This window comes from Pteropus medius, unplaced genomic scaffold (assembly GCF_902729225.1).
Source record: "Pteropus medius unplaced genomic scaffold, Ma_sr-lr_union100, whole genome shotgun sequence".
NCBI classification, from domain to species: Eukaryota; Metazoa; Chordata; class Mammalia; order Chiroptera; family Pteropodidae; genus Pteropus; species Pteropus medius.
In genome coordinates, this window is record NW_024349519.1 from 11,683,316 (window position 1) to 11,697,842 (window position 14,527).

General features: G+C 37.2%; 1 non-coding gene across 1 annotated transcript; it reads left to right on the top strand.

Annotated features, from left to right (window-relative positions):
• Nucleotides 1-6,623: 6,623 nt before the first annotated feature.
• On the top strand, nt 6,624-6,742 carry LOC120618691 (5S ribosomal RNA). The gene has a single exon (XR_005657282.1). It is a non-coding gene; the product is annotated as a 5S ribosomal RNA (ribosomal RNA).
• The last annotated feature ends 7,785 nt before the right edge of the window (nt 6,743-14,527 follow it).

Below are 14,527 nucleotides of genomic sequence, written 5' to 3' on the forward strand. Positions count from 1 at the left end.
AACAGTATCTGTTTAGGGGATTATGGGATGATGGGGATGAAAGAAGAGACAATATACTTAATCTTGGATATGTGGAGGGTTTCTGGAAGGGAGTTGTCCAGGGAGCTAAATGTTCCTGAGAGGGCAAGTCAGATGCAGACTAAAAAGTGCCCATTTGGACTTAAGAGGTTTGTTTAAGAAGCTAGGAAATAAATAGAGACTATCAGAACAAACTTTCCTGGAAATTAGTTTAGGTGTGAAGGGAAATAGATCAGTGGCTACAGGAGGCACCTGTTCTCTACCTTTTATTTTATTGTGGAATTCATAAAAGTTTATACTGTCTCCCAAGCTGGAGTGTAACCTCTTTGAGGCCATATACTGTGTCGCGGTTTCTTGAATGACCACTTGGTTCTCAAAGCCCTAAAATTTTACGAGTTTTAAATCCTCCAGAGTGTCTATAATTATCCTAGTACTCAGGCAGTAGCATTCAATTAAATAGTTGTTGAATTGAATACTGTGGATGGGTGACTCACAACACTGGACTGGATTATTCAAAATGTCAGTGCCTCAATTTCCTCCTCATCAACAGCAATTATTATTGGAGTTCTTTTAATAGTAAATTGAACATGGAAACGTTGTCCTTGCTGTCAAGAAATGTTCTCATTCATCTACTTAATGAAAAGGCCAGTTTTCCTTCCTTCCTAGAAATATTATGAGGAGTAGTTCACATATGAGGGCTAGCACACGCATAGGGCACTTGGACACAGCCAATATGTACAATCTCCCTTCATATATTATGCACTCTGGGTAGGTATAACCACGAGTCAGCTAACCACACGGGATGCTTTTAGGTCTGGCAAGTGGGATGGAAAGCTCGCTACATCAGTCTCCTCTGTGAGTGCCTGCACGCTTTCTGGCTTCAAGCTGGAAACGTCCTGTGATGTGTCTGGCTTGGCCAAACCCAGGAAGTACTGAACTTATTAAAATTTAAAAACAAACCAAAGTTGTTTGGAACCTCCCAAAACACTCACGTTGTGTCTGAGGGTGAAGGCTTGGATTCATTTCTGATCTGACATGAGCACCATATATCAGAAAAACACAAACAGTGCAGGGTAATTTTATGAAAGGGCTACACCCTTGCATTCTGTCTTATGACAGTCTTGCAAAGCAGTCCCTCTTCAGGCCTAGAGGGAGTTTGCGAAGCCTTCTTTCTTCTTTCGATTCCTTTTCTGTTAGGTTGTCATAGGAATATGTGTTTATGGACAAATTTTTAGGCAGCTTGACCTGAACGTTCTGAAGCAGAGCTGGGGGTAACTCATCTTGGGTGCTACCAAACTGTGGAGGCGGGCTTGGTTCTTGCTCTGTATCTGGTTAAATCTGCCTATGGTGGGCCCTGGGGCAACCCCCAACCTAGTCTACTGCTTGTGAAGAGCCAGACCACCCACGGGTAATCCACAGGCATCTGTGACTGGGTAATCAGGAGTTGGCTAAATCAAGCTAATGGCCAAAAGTGAACCTAATGGTGAGGAATGAAGCTTCCAGAACAACACACAAGGGTGTGTTTGACTGCAAATTACGTTTAGATCATTGAAAAGAATTATAGAATTATCTAGAGCTGTAAGTAACCAGAGCAACTATGTAGCTCCAACCCTCCATTTTTTCACATGAAGGAAGTGAGGCACAAAGATTTTTACGTGAGTTATCCAAAGTCAACAGTGGTTAGTGATGCAGCCAGAACTAAGAACCTTGAGCTGACTTCCTCTCTCATTTTCAGAGCTAACACACACACACACACACACACACACACGTGTGCACACATGCACACACACACATTCCACAGAAGTTAATTTTAAAATAACTTGTAATTCATTAGAGATTTACAAAAATCAGCCTCTAACTTAATCCTGACATACCCACTTGTGCATAATGTTTAGAAGCTATCAGCGGTAGATAAATTAATTTATATAAGATAACACGGCATTCCAAGGAGAAAATGAACTGAGACCCTTGTCTTTGAAATTCAAAGGAATTGAAACATATTTCTTATCCTAAGATAGCCCTTTTTGAGCGTCAAGCAGAAAGGGAAATGAAGTTACTGAAACAGAATTCATCTAAATGCATCTACTATGATGATTTACCAGTAGATACCTGGCTTCCAAGACTGGGAAGAAAACAGCTACCCACACCAAAATCCCTGACTCAGCCATTCTAGAATCAGCTCAAACTGGGGAAGTGTCTGTGTTAATAAATCCATAGAACCCAGGACAGTTTTGATTCAGAATGTCCTTAGCTCAGTGCATCACAGAGAAAAGGAGCCACATTCTAAACATTACATGTAAGGAACTGCTACATTCTGAGGCAAGAGTAATTTCAGCAGCGGTGACCTAAGCACAGAATTGCTATCAAGCCAGCCAAGGTTACAGCAGGCACCACACCAACCCATGGCATTAGCATTCACTATTGCAGCAAGTGAGTGTCAAGGACTTTCCGTGCATATAGTTGCAGACTCAGGACTGCTAGGATTTAAGAGGAAGCAACAACAAGCTCTGGCTTTATCAGTGGTGACAGAAACAAGTAGGAGGGGGTATCTCTTTAGACCATGGTACCCCCTGGTCTCTGGCTTTAGTGAGAGTAATTGTAGTAAGGTAGGATTTATTGGGCAGTGAATATGGATTCCTCCAGCCTCAAGGGGTCCATCTTTCTTTCATCTTATCTGATTAAGGAATAGGAATCTGAGGTGGCTCTTTGGAGGTGAGTAAGAACCCAGGAGGTTCTATAATATGTCAGGAGAAAAAGGGTGAGAGTAGATGACTGGTCTTGGGACAGCACTGTCAGCGATGTTGTGTATACTCCAGACTATTAAAGCGAATCGTGCCAATTTAAATGTTTTACTTATGGGCATGACATTCACATTCGGTAGGTTCTTATTTCTTCTCATTTAACACCTGAATGACATGTCTGAGCTCTTTCTGAAGTATGGTGACCCTATGCCTCCTCAAGAAGTTTCTTTTCTTATAAATGGTTTCACATAAAATATATTTCATCATGAGACAAGATTCCAATCCCCAAAAACTTTCTTTTTTATATATAATTGACTCTTTCTATTAGTAAATTCTTCTTTAAACCAATTTAGACATTCACTACAGCTCCTAGATCCTTGAATTCACAGATAGAACATAATGAAAAAAGGACACTCTCCAAACAAAGGCCAATAGTAAGTGTTAAACAAATTCACCTTGAGATGTAGAAGATTGTTTACTTAGAGCTATAGTTTCACTTATAGAAATGACAAAATAGTATCTCTTCATCAGAATTACTTTTCATACAAGTTTTTCCAACCTTAGTGAAGGAAAATTATCTGTTTTATTGCCTGTGACATCCTTCTTAGTCTCAAGTTCCATATTAAATATCATCTCCCCTGTAAAATCTTTTACAAAAACATTATTTCCTAGAGAAAATTATCTGTTTTCCCCACTTTCCCATTGTTTTCTTTATTCTTATCTTTAGATACAATAAGAAAGTATATGCATTTTTTTCCCCTCCTACACAGTCAGTTTCTTGAGGGCAAGGACTATATTTTACTTATCTTTGTAATCCTAGTATCTCTCAGAGAGTAGATATCTTTTTAAAATCTTGTTGGATTTAATCGAACTTACATAATATTTCAAAAATATAGAATTTGCTTTAAATTTCAAGGATCCCCTAATTGGCTGGAAGTCTCTGCCTTGGAGAATCAGTAAATTATTTAGGATATAAAAATTTGGGGAATGTAGAAACTAATGTATCCACTCAATAGTTTATTACCTGTAGAACTGAGAAAATCGCCATTTGTCACGTTAAGCTTGTTTCTCATCTAAAATATGAAGATAGCATTTGTCTCAACTGCCACATAGTGCACCTGTGTGGATTAAAAACACGTTCTAATATATATGAAGGTATTTTGTAAATAGTAACATGCCATTTATAATTATTAAAATTATTTTAATTTTTCTCTATCTATAATCTCAGATCTGTAAGTTTGTAGTTTTCATTAAATTTGGGAAACTTTTAACTGTCATTTCTTGAAATATTTCTTCCCTCTCTTCTCTTTTGGGTTTCTCATTACATGTATTATCTCCCACAGATCACAGAGTCTTAAAAATTTTAGTCCTTTTTTCCTTTATTTTGGAAGTTTCAATTTCACTGATTATTTCTTTCACAAGTTCAAAATTGTTTTTAATTTCTTACAATAAAATTTGAGGCATTGTATTTTTCAACTCTAGAAGTTCCATTTGGAACTTTTTATACTTTTCACTTTTCTATTTATTATGTGTACCTTCTTTTAAATTCTTGAGCATTTTTTTTGATAGTTATATTATATGCTTTAAAATTCTTTTCTGTTAATTCCATTATCTCTGTCATTTCTGGGGTATGTTTCTATTGACTAGTAATGTGTTACATTTTCTACTTTTTCCTGTTAATGTGTCATATTTTCCTGCCTCTCCATATGTGTAGTAATTTTTTATTAGATCATAATTTTTATGTTTTCAAATGCTGGATTTTATTGAATTCTTTAATGGGTATTGGCTTTTGCTCTAGCACACGGTAAGTTACTGGGAACAGTTTATCCTTTTGAGGATTGTTTTCAAGTTTAATAGGAAGTCTAGAGTAGCTTTAACCTATTGACAGTTTAGCCCCACTAATAATGCATGACATTTCTGGGGTCTCTACCCCACGTGTTTAACAAGGACTTTCTACTCGGGGTGGTTAGAACCTGAATGTCTCTGGGACCTGTGTGAACCCTAGAAACCATTTATCTTACCATTTCCCAACCTTTTTTTTTTTTTTTTTTGGTCCAGCCTCATAGAGTTCTTCCCTGTACATAAGCAAAATATTTAACTGCCATCTAAAAGGGATTCTTATGCAGATTCTTCCTATGTATTTCCCTTTTCTTAGATAGTCTTCCCTAAAAACGCCAGACATTTCAGCTTCCCTGAAGTCTTTTCTTTATCTTCGTCATCCAGAAAGTATGCTATGCTTTATTTGCTCAGAAAAGCTTGTAAGCAGAGAGCCAGAACAGTTGTAGGGCTTCCCTATTCCTCTTCTCTCAGGATCAGAGTCCTCTGTTGTCTATTGTCCAATGTATGAAACCATTGCTGCATATATTTTCCTAGTTTTCTAGTTGTTTACTATAGAATAGCAAACCCAATCCCAATTATTTTATTATAGCTGAAACATAATAATTGAAACTTAAAGCTGTCTTTTGCTTATAGCCCATAAATTATATTGTTGGAAGACAACGTTTCATGAGTCTCTGATATTTCTGTATGTCTTGTGAGTAAAGAAAGCACTGATTCCTCTTTGTTCCCAACAATATTTTTAAGGCTGTTTTTCCAGTAGAGTCTTGAAAGACAGAGTTAATATCCCTCAGAACAAAGGGCAGGTTTCCTTAAAGCTTTAGAAGCTAGCTTCCTCTCTAGCAGACATATTTACTTCTCTTTAAAAAGGACTGGGTTCCTTAAACTCAGGGTTCCTATCCTGCAAAGCAACTAACTGTACTTACAGGCACCTTCTGGCCCCTTTCATTGTGGGAATTGGGGCTTTAAGAACTGGTGCAAAAGTGCTGATATTTTGCCTACTGCCATTACTGTCAGTAATAAATTGTTTTTTTCTCTCTGACTCAGCAGTGTCATGTCTTCCATTAGCACCCATGAAACTGTGGTAAACTAAATTGTTAACTTGCAAGTAGGAGTAAAATCTCAGACTCGTCACAAGTTTTGATACATATTTGCTGAATATACCATTTACATTTATATTGGAAGAGATAACAAAGTATATGACAACATAATAATAACTAATATTTATTCAGGGAATATTTTGCAAAAGATTTTTTAAATAAAATCATTTCAAAAACTGAGCAAAATACGTTTTTATTCCCATTTTCTTACAAGAAACAGAGGTTCGGAGAGCATGTGATTTGGACAAAGCCAAATGCATAGTAAATAGTAAGCCAACATTCAATGCTAAGCGTTTCTGTTCTCCTTCCAATGTCATGAAAACTGCTAGCACTACACAATTATAACAATATTAACATAAAAAGCATATAATTGAGGTTTAAATTATGTGGTAGACTAAAACAACTACAGAAATTCAGAAGAAACGGAGTTTGATGCCAGCTAAGTTCCTCAGAAAAGACTGACTGGAGGAAGAACTAAGTAACCTAAGCTAGTGCGCAAAGTCTGACACTCAAAGGCTATCCTACAAAGGTTCCTATAAATCCTGCAGCCTACAGTGGAGCTGTGCTATTTCCTGCCTCAAAAGTGAGGATATAAATGAGAGCATATTCATGAAACATGCCGAGAGATAATTCCTTCACCTTCACACATATAGCTCTTGCTCACTCATGATTGGATTGTAGGCTGACAGGGGGGATTTCAGTGGTTTTAAGCACGCTGGCGTATACTTCAGTCTCTAAAGCTAACATAGGGGTATGTGTGTGGGGAAATGATGCGTGTTTCTCAGTAAAGGACTTGACAAAATAATTTTTTAAATTTCAATTCTACCCCTGAAAAGTAAATATATGAAATCATCCATTGCCAATTAAGTACTTAATTTTAATAATCCACTTATAAAATCTTAATAAGGCATTTAGAAGTCCCTGCATAGTCTACGGCCATACCACCCTGAACACACCCGATCTCGTCTGATCTTGGACGCTAAGCAGGGTCAGGCCTGGTTAGTACTTGGATGGGAGACCGCCTAGGAATACTGGTTGCTGTAGGCTTAAAAACAACAACAACAACAACAACAATAACAACAACAACAACAAAACTAAAAGTCCCTGCATATACCAGATCATTGAAAATAAAGTCTTCCTCTAAAATTCCCTATCCTCCAAAATCCTAAATCTAAAATCCCCAGAACCCAAGAAAGAACACCAGAGCTAACAGGGTCCTATAGGTCACTAGGGTTGGGGGGAGATGGGGGGCGGTGGGTTAAGGAAAAAATTGAGCAATATCCACTGTCCATTGAATGTGTTTAAAAATCAGTGTTAACTTATTATTCTAAACCTGACTTTTTCTTCCAGAAGGTCAATTGAAAAAGAGGCGAAAGATACAATCAATATTGCGAATTCTAATGAGAACATAAAAAACTTATATAAACACTTAAATGTGACTAGCAGAGAAAAATGGATATTATCTTGAACATGGTTCTATAACCAGAAGCTCCTTGGACCTGGCCTTAAATTCTCTGGGAATTTGCTAGAGATAAAGAAATTGGATGCTTCCACAAGATGAAGAACTGATACTTTAAATGTTTTTCAGCAAGTAGAAGAAATACTTAGTATATTCTTTTTAATATGACAAATATTTATTGAGGGGTATTTTGTACTGGCAGCAATAGGAGACATGGAGACAATAGACAGAACATGTCTCCAAAATGCTTTAAGGAGCAAGGAATTTCATGGTGATAATAAATGTATTTGAATAAGTGTGTGAAGTCAAGGCTTAATAAGGAGGTAAGTGAAATGGACATAAAGAAATGGAAAGATGAGCTAGTGATTAGTAATAGATAAGGTTTCAGAAACATAGCAGTGTAGGAAATCAGAGGCTGGAATTACAGTGGAGCACTCGAGGTCAAGATCTTGAAGAACTCCTACAATCCTCATGGAAATAATCCTGCAGAAGGAGTTAGGATATGCACGATTGCACTTGGAAGAAAAGCAATATTGACAGTGCAATAACAGTTTGAGATTTCGGTATACTAAATTGGATTCTATTTTAATTTTTTAAGTTAGAATATCATAAAATTTTCCTAAAATTTAAACTATGGCATCATAGACCAAAAAAGTAACTATCTAACCACAAAATAAGAAAGATTAAATTTCATTTCCCCCACGAGAATAGCCAATGGGTCCAAATGTAGTCAACAGGCACCAGCGTTCATTTTAGGGAAAGAATTGTCACTTTTAGGAAAATACTGTGATAAAATATTTAGAGAAGGAAAGTGTGGCCCCGAGGACAGGAATTACATATTCCTGACGATGAGAAAACTAGACTACTCTGTCCAAGAAGGCAACTGTGAGTTAAGTTGGAGAAAACAGAAGAGATAATGAAACAAAGGACAGTGCAGTAGTGGATGGCTAGATCCTAAGTTAGAGAAATGACCAAGAGGGTTTTCGAAGAACTAGGAAGTCTAATATAGAGCTGGAAATTAAGTGCTGGATTATTTCATATCCTTCTACCATTGCCACTGGACCTTCAGTTAACACACACAGTTGTCACATATGAGTGTATTTGGGAGGGAGAAAATCAAGGACAAAGGGTTGAGCATGGAAGAGATAACTACACAGCTTAAGATGCAGGTTAGACAGCATTGGCAGATACCAGAAACCAGCACCAGATTTAATAAGAGAAACCAAACACCTTACAAAATGAAGAAATTTAGGGAAGGCATCAGACTTCTTAAGAGCAAGGTGATCCAAGATGAACTCTGGATAACTGATAAAAAACAAAAACAAAAACAAAAACAAACAAACAAACAAAACTATTTAAGCAGCGCCTAATTTCTATCTCAAAATGTCCAGGCAGTGATATCCCTGGGGAATAAGTTTAGATGTGCTCAGTTTAGCAAATGTTAAAGCAAAGTGTACCATTTAGCTGTTCATATGGACTTTAAACATTTTCCTGGATGAAGATTTAAAAAAATTAAATACCAGTATATATTTTCAATCAAAAATTAATTCCATTAGTTTTTATGTACCATTAGACAAGTAAAATTGGTTAAAATTAATTCCACTAGTATTTTTAAACAATAATAATACTGAGGGTTTAATATGTACTAGTTGCTTTCTAATGGTAGATTTTACTTTGTGATTAGTTGGGCTGAGTGGAGCAAGGTCCTAAGAAAGATAGCTTGAAAAAGATTGGAGTTTACTTCTCTTTTCACATATAAATTCAAACCGATAAGGAAGCTCTGCTATGCAGTGCTGTCAGGATGTAGTCTTCTCCTGGCTTGTTGTTCCATTCCTGGGGTATTCCACTTTGTGTACAGTCCAAATGGCTCATCGCCAAATCTTCATTATGCCAACGGGAAGGGGGAAGTGAAACAAAAAGAGGGAACCATTCTAAGACACATCCCAGCTGTTGCACATGCCTATTTCTTTTATATTTTGCTATCTGGAACTTAGGCACAAGACTATACCAGCTGTTAAAGACGAACTGATAAATGGGATGCTATTACAGGTGAGGATGGCCAAAACGCCTCTAGACAGCTAAAAGAGGAGTTTCTATTAATGTGGAGGAGAAATAATCTGGGAAGCCCTCTCTGACTCCCTCTCTAGACTGCAGATTCCATAGTGGGAGATAGAGAATTGCTATACCCGCCTCCAGAAAAGAATGTGATCGCTTGGAAATGGGTGAAATTAAGGCCATTTGTGGAAGCCTTTTGAAAACAAACACAAAAGTCACTACCACATCTTCCCAGTCAATCCAATCAAAACTTTTCTACTCCCAATTCTATTTACTTATGTAATTCAAAAGTTGAGTATAACCTATGGAAAGTCAACTCATCTCAGAAATGTCTAAAATGACCTCCCTAGGGAGTAAGTACTTGTGAAGCTGTCTACAAGGCATGGTTTTGTAAGTGGTCAAACTGTGGCTGACAATAACCACATTCTCAATAGCCTGCTATATGGAAATTAAAATGCCAGCTTATTAAGTTCTAATAAAAAGTATGATCCTGCAAGGTACACTCTGGGTGCTGCTCCAGTATTCCCTCCCAACCACTGCATGCTCACTTGTGACTGAGTCTCAGACTCTTGCAGCTCTCTCGGCTCCCTGCAGCCCCAAAGCAAAGAGTACATGACATATACACTTACTTTCTTCTCCAAAGCATGACATACGTGGGTCAGACTCTACTAATGTTAGACGATAACATGAAGAAACCACAATAGGAAAGAGGAAACCACAAAGTGATGAGCATGAATTACTTCTCCCACTAGCCTTGATGCCCCCTAGGAACTCATATGGCTGTCCCTGTCTTCAGCCCCTTTTCGGCTGCTGCCATGCAGTAAGGTGCATACATCTCTCCCAGGAAAGGGGGCCCTTTCTCTGTGCATCTAGATCCTGAATCTTCTGATTAGTATCCAGCTTCCCCTCCTAGAAAATAAAAATATCAGTTGATATTTAAACAATCTCAATAGTGATGCACGTGGCTTATGTGGAAAGCGTTTTTTTTTGTTTTTGTTTTTTGTTTTTTTCATTATTCAATAAAAGACTTACTATTCTTAAGCCTTGGTATTTGTGCTAGTTTTCTCATTCAGAACTTCCCTAGAAAGAATGAGTAGGTACTTACTTTATATCTGCATTATAAATAAAGCTTTCTGAAGATTATAAAGCTTTCAAACTCAGGAACTCCCCACATGGACTGATTTCTGCCTCTGTCCTGGAATTTTAAAACTCCTACAGTTTTCCTTCTTAATAGAAGCTTATTTCTTGTAGAGATCCATCATTATTAGCCCTATGTACTGCACATATAATAAATATTGAGCCATCACCTACTGTGTGCACCGTCATTAATTATGAGCATGTCTTACCTCTCCTTTTAGATCTTAAGTTTATAATCTCTAAAGGCAATGATATTCATCTTTTTAATTCCACAGAATACAACACAGTGCTTTGTGCATATAAGATCAACGGGTATTTTCTGGGATAAATTTAAGGAAGAGAGGTATGCATAGACCAATATAGAAAATGCAACCTAAACATGGCTGTTCAGTAGAACTTTCTGTGATGATGGAAATGTTCTGTATCTGCCCTCATTTGCCAGTCACTAAGGTGTAGGCTATTGAGTGCTCGAATTGTGGCTAGTGTGACTGAAGAATGTCTCATTTTAGTTAGTTTTAATTAATTTAATTTTTTTAAAAAAATAGCTGCTTGTGGCTAGTGACTACCTCACTGGATAGGGCGAACAGGAAAGAACTCCATATCCTTTGTATTCAGCTTCGTGTTTTTCTTTCTACTCCAAAATAAAAAGGATTCTTAAGAATGACTTTGTCTGAAAGCTGCCTTGGGTGCCAGGCTCTGTTCTGAGTGCTCTACTTTTATCAGTTACTCATGCCTCAAGACAACCCTGTGAAGTAGAATATATTATTATTTGCATTAGACCAGAGCATGGAGATGTTAAGTCTATTGTCCACAGTGATAGTTTAGTTAAGCCTTAAAAAAAAAAAAAAAAAAAAAAAAGCGAATGAATGAGTTAGTGAGTGAATGAATGGGTTGAAACTGGTGTTCAGACATGGTGCCAGGTCTAAGCGAACACACTTTCCTCTAATAAGTGCCCTCAAGTCTAGAGCTCCCACATGCCTGACATCGGAATGTGAGTGACTGCCCGCCCCTGACTTTTTCCAAACAGCAGGTCTTAGTGGCCTTGCTTCTCTCACACTGCACTTTGAAAGCACTCATGGAGAAGAAAGCTTGAGCAAGGATTTTTCTTAAATTCAGGCCCTGAAGGAGAGTAATTGGAAAACAGCCTTTTTTTTTTTTTTTTTTTCAGGGAACTAAACTGGTGCAAAAATGTTTGCTTGAGGAAACTACTTCCACAGACAAAAAAAAATAAAATAAAATAAAAAGGCAATATACTATTTTGGGGGAAAGAGAACTCGAGCCGGGTAAGGGGGCTCAGAGAGACTTCCTTTTAGCATATAGAATGTTCCTAGGGTTTTTGTTTGGGCTTTGTGCATGTGTTTATTTGCTTTTTGTTTTCAAAAGACAGAACCTAATGTCTAAGGCCTCACAGACTTCTCACAGACTTTAATTTCAGTAAATGCCAGAAAGAAGCATTCCTTCCTCCTGCACACAATAAGGGTTGCTAAGGTTAGCACTTAAAGAAGACATTAAATCATACTGGGTGGGAGGATGGGATGAGAAATTCATGACACAAATGGTTCATTATGTAGAATATGCAATGGAGCAAAAATATCCACCCCCAAACTGGATTATGCATGATCTTTTGAGGTTAACAAAAGGAACGCCGTGATAGAAATGATGGAAATCTGCAAGAATGAGGTCCTTGGAGCCAATCCTGTCATTCTCCCTGCTTTCATCTCCCCTAAAATTGGCTCATTACACCATTAGAAAAATACACCACAGAGTGAAGTTATGTTCCAAAAAGAAAGAAAATAAGCATTGCCTTGAGCATTCTCTATACAGGAATATTATTTTCCTTTACGATATTGAACATGTATGTAGTTAATTTAGCCTAATAATTAGTTGGCTTGATGCAAGTGTTTGCTCTTTCCTTGTTAAAAAAGATGACTCAGTGAATTGGTTTAAATGTGTCCATGTAAAAATATGTTTTCATCTTTAACTGTTTATATCTATTTGGATAGGCTTCTGTAAGTATCCACTATAGTTCGTGACTTCCATCATGATGGTGTTTATTATTACGTATTGCACAACAAGCAGGTGGGATGATAATAATATACTTGAAAGAACACCTATATTCTCATGGCAACAATTTGCAATAGCGCTGTAGGGATAAACAAGGGAGCCAAGATGGGGTTTACTGTTAACACTTGGTTTTGCACACCTGTATTAATGACACCCACCTACAGAGAAAAAACATCAGGGACACTCCTGTAGGCTTCTGGCAATTTTTAAACATGAGTACGACAGCTGCTCATTGAGATCCTACCATGTGCACGTGTTCAAGACAAAACATCAGGCTCTACCAGAAGGATAAAAATAAGATTTGATCTCTGCTAGTGAACAACTGCTGTTTTTGCCCAGCATTCAGTTAGCATTCCTTCTGGATACCACATTCTGATTTCACATTTGGGAAATCCTCCTCTGTCAGCACATGGGCTTAGGTGCTAGATCCCCTGGCAGCAGCAGGTTTCTTTCTTGACCCAAGGCTGTCCAACCTGAGTCACAGTGATCGGTTTAGGGTGGGCACATGACCAAACACTGAGCCAATGACACCCGTATTTAAGAGTTTTTGTAGAACCACTGAAAGAGAGGCACTTAATCTCACAGGAGGTTGCCAAACTAGTAGAATTTATACCTAGATGTCTTGCTACAGCATGAAAAGCACGTGTCTGAGCATAAAGCCAATAGAAAGAGAACAGTGAGCAAGCAAGAGAGAAAGAATATATTTTTTGAAGATCTAGATCCATTCACACTTGAAGTTCAGTCCCTTGAACTTCCCAATTACGTGAGTAAATGTTCTTTTTACTTAAGCCACTTAAGTGTGAATAGTGTTTTCGTGGCTTGAAATCAGAAGAGACCCGACTAATATATCTCTCTCTATGAGAGTGTATACTTAAAAGAAGAAAAACTAACACTTACTGACACCTACCACCTGGCAGGTAATTTAAGGACATATTCTCATTGAAGCTTACAATCGTAGGGCATAGTACTCCCACTTTCTGTATAAGGAAATTTCTGTTGACTGGTTGTACTGTATTTTGTTAACATTCACATAGTTTCTATTATTGTAGTTTGTTGTGTGACATTTAGATTGCTTCTAAGTTTTGGCTATTATAAAAAGTTGTGGAAAACTGATGTTTAATTTGGTCCTTAATGCATTTAAAATCTCAAAGCCTTTAGCTATAATCGTTTCCTACAGTCCTCACTAACTGCTATGGTCAAACATTCTGCCCCTTTACCAATTGCTATGGCCTGTCTGGCCTCAGTAGGCTCTTGAATTTTCAATGTCTTTAAACTGTCTTAATAAACATTCTAGTATGTACAACTTTGTCTACTTCTTCAATTCTTTCTGAGCACAAATTCCAAGAAGAGGGATTTCTAAGATAAAAGTTTTGTATTTTACAGGACTGGTATCATCTATTTCTGACCTGCTTTCTAAATAATGGTATCAGTTGACTCTCCAACCAGCAGTGTAAGTTTGTGCCTTTTTGGTCACACTCACACCAACACTGTCTCTGTTGTCCAGTCTGATAGGTAAAATTATTATCTCCTTGGCATTTTTCTGCTATTAATTGAGTATACACATATGTGGGGTGTTTATATTCCTTTTTTGTTCTTTTTTTAAAATTTTTTGAATTGTCATTCCCTGGACAGAATATTGACAGATCTATAAAAAAATTGAAGTCAGTAGGGGGATGGGGGAGGAGGATACATAGAAAAACAGGGGCTATGCAGAGAGAAAGAACTATCCTGTCCTATAAGCATTAAACAGAGAAGAATTATAAGTGATAAAGTGGTAAGCACAGTTTGGAATCAGTGCTGGTATTTAATAGAAAAAGACATTACTCTTGTAGGAAGGGAGAATGTACTCGGAGCCTGATTTTGCTCAGTAATGATAGCTTTTATAGCTATATACTTGTGGTTTTCTAAAAGAACTTTTATTAAAATTCCTGCATAAAAAATATTTATCGTGAATCTGAAATTCTCTAGTTTCTATCCCCTTTGTACTTCATCAAAACAATGTTTTTTTTAATAAAACACAATTTATTAGAATGTCGAATATTGGTTTAGAATAAACCAATAGACTGTAAAGAAAAATTAAATCAAGCTCTTATTGTCAGTATTATGATCATATCCAA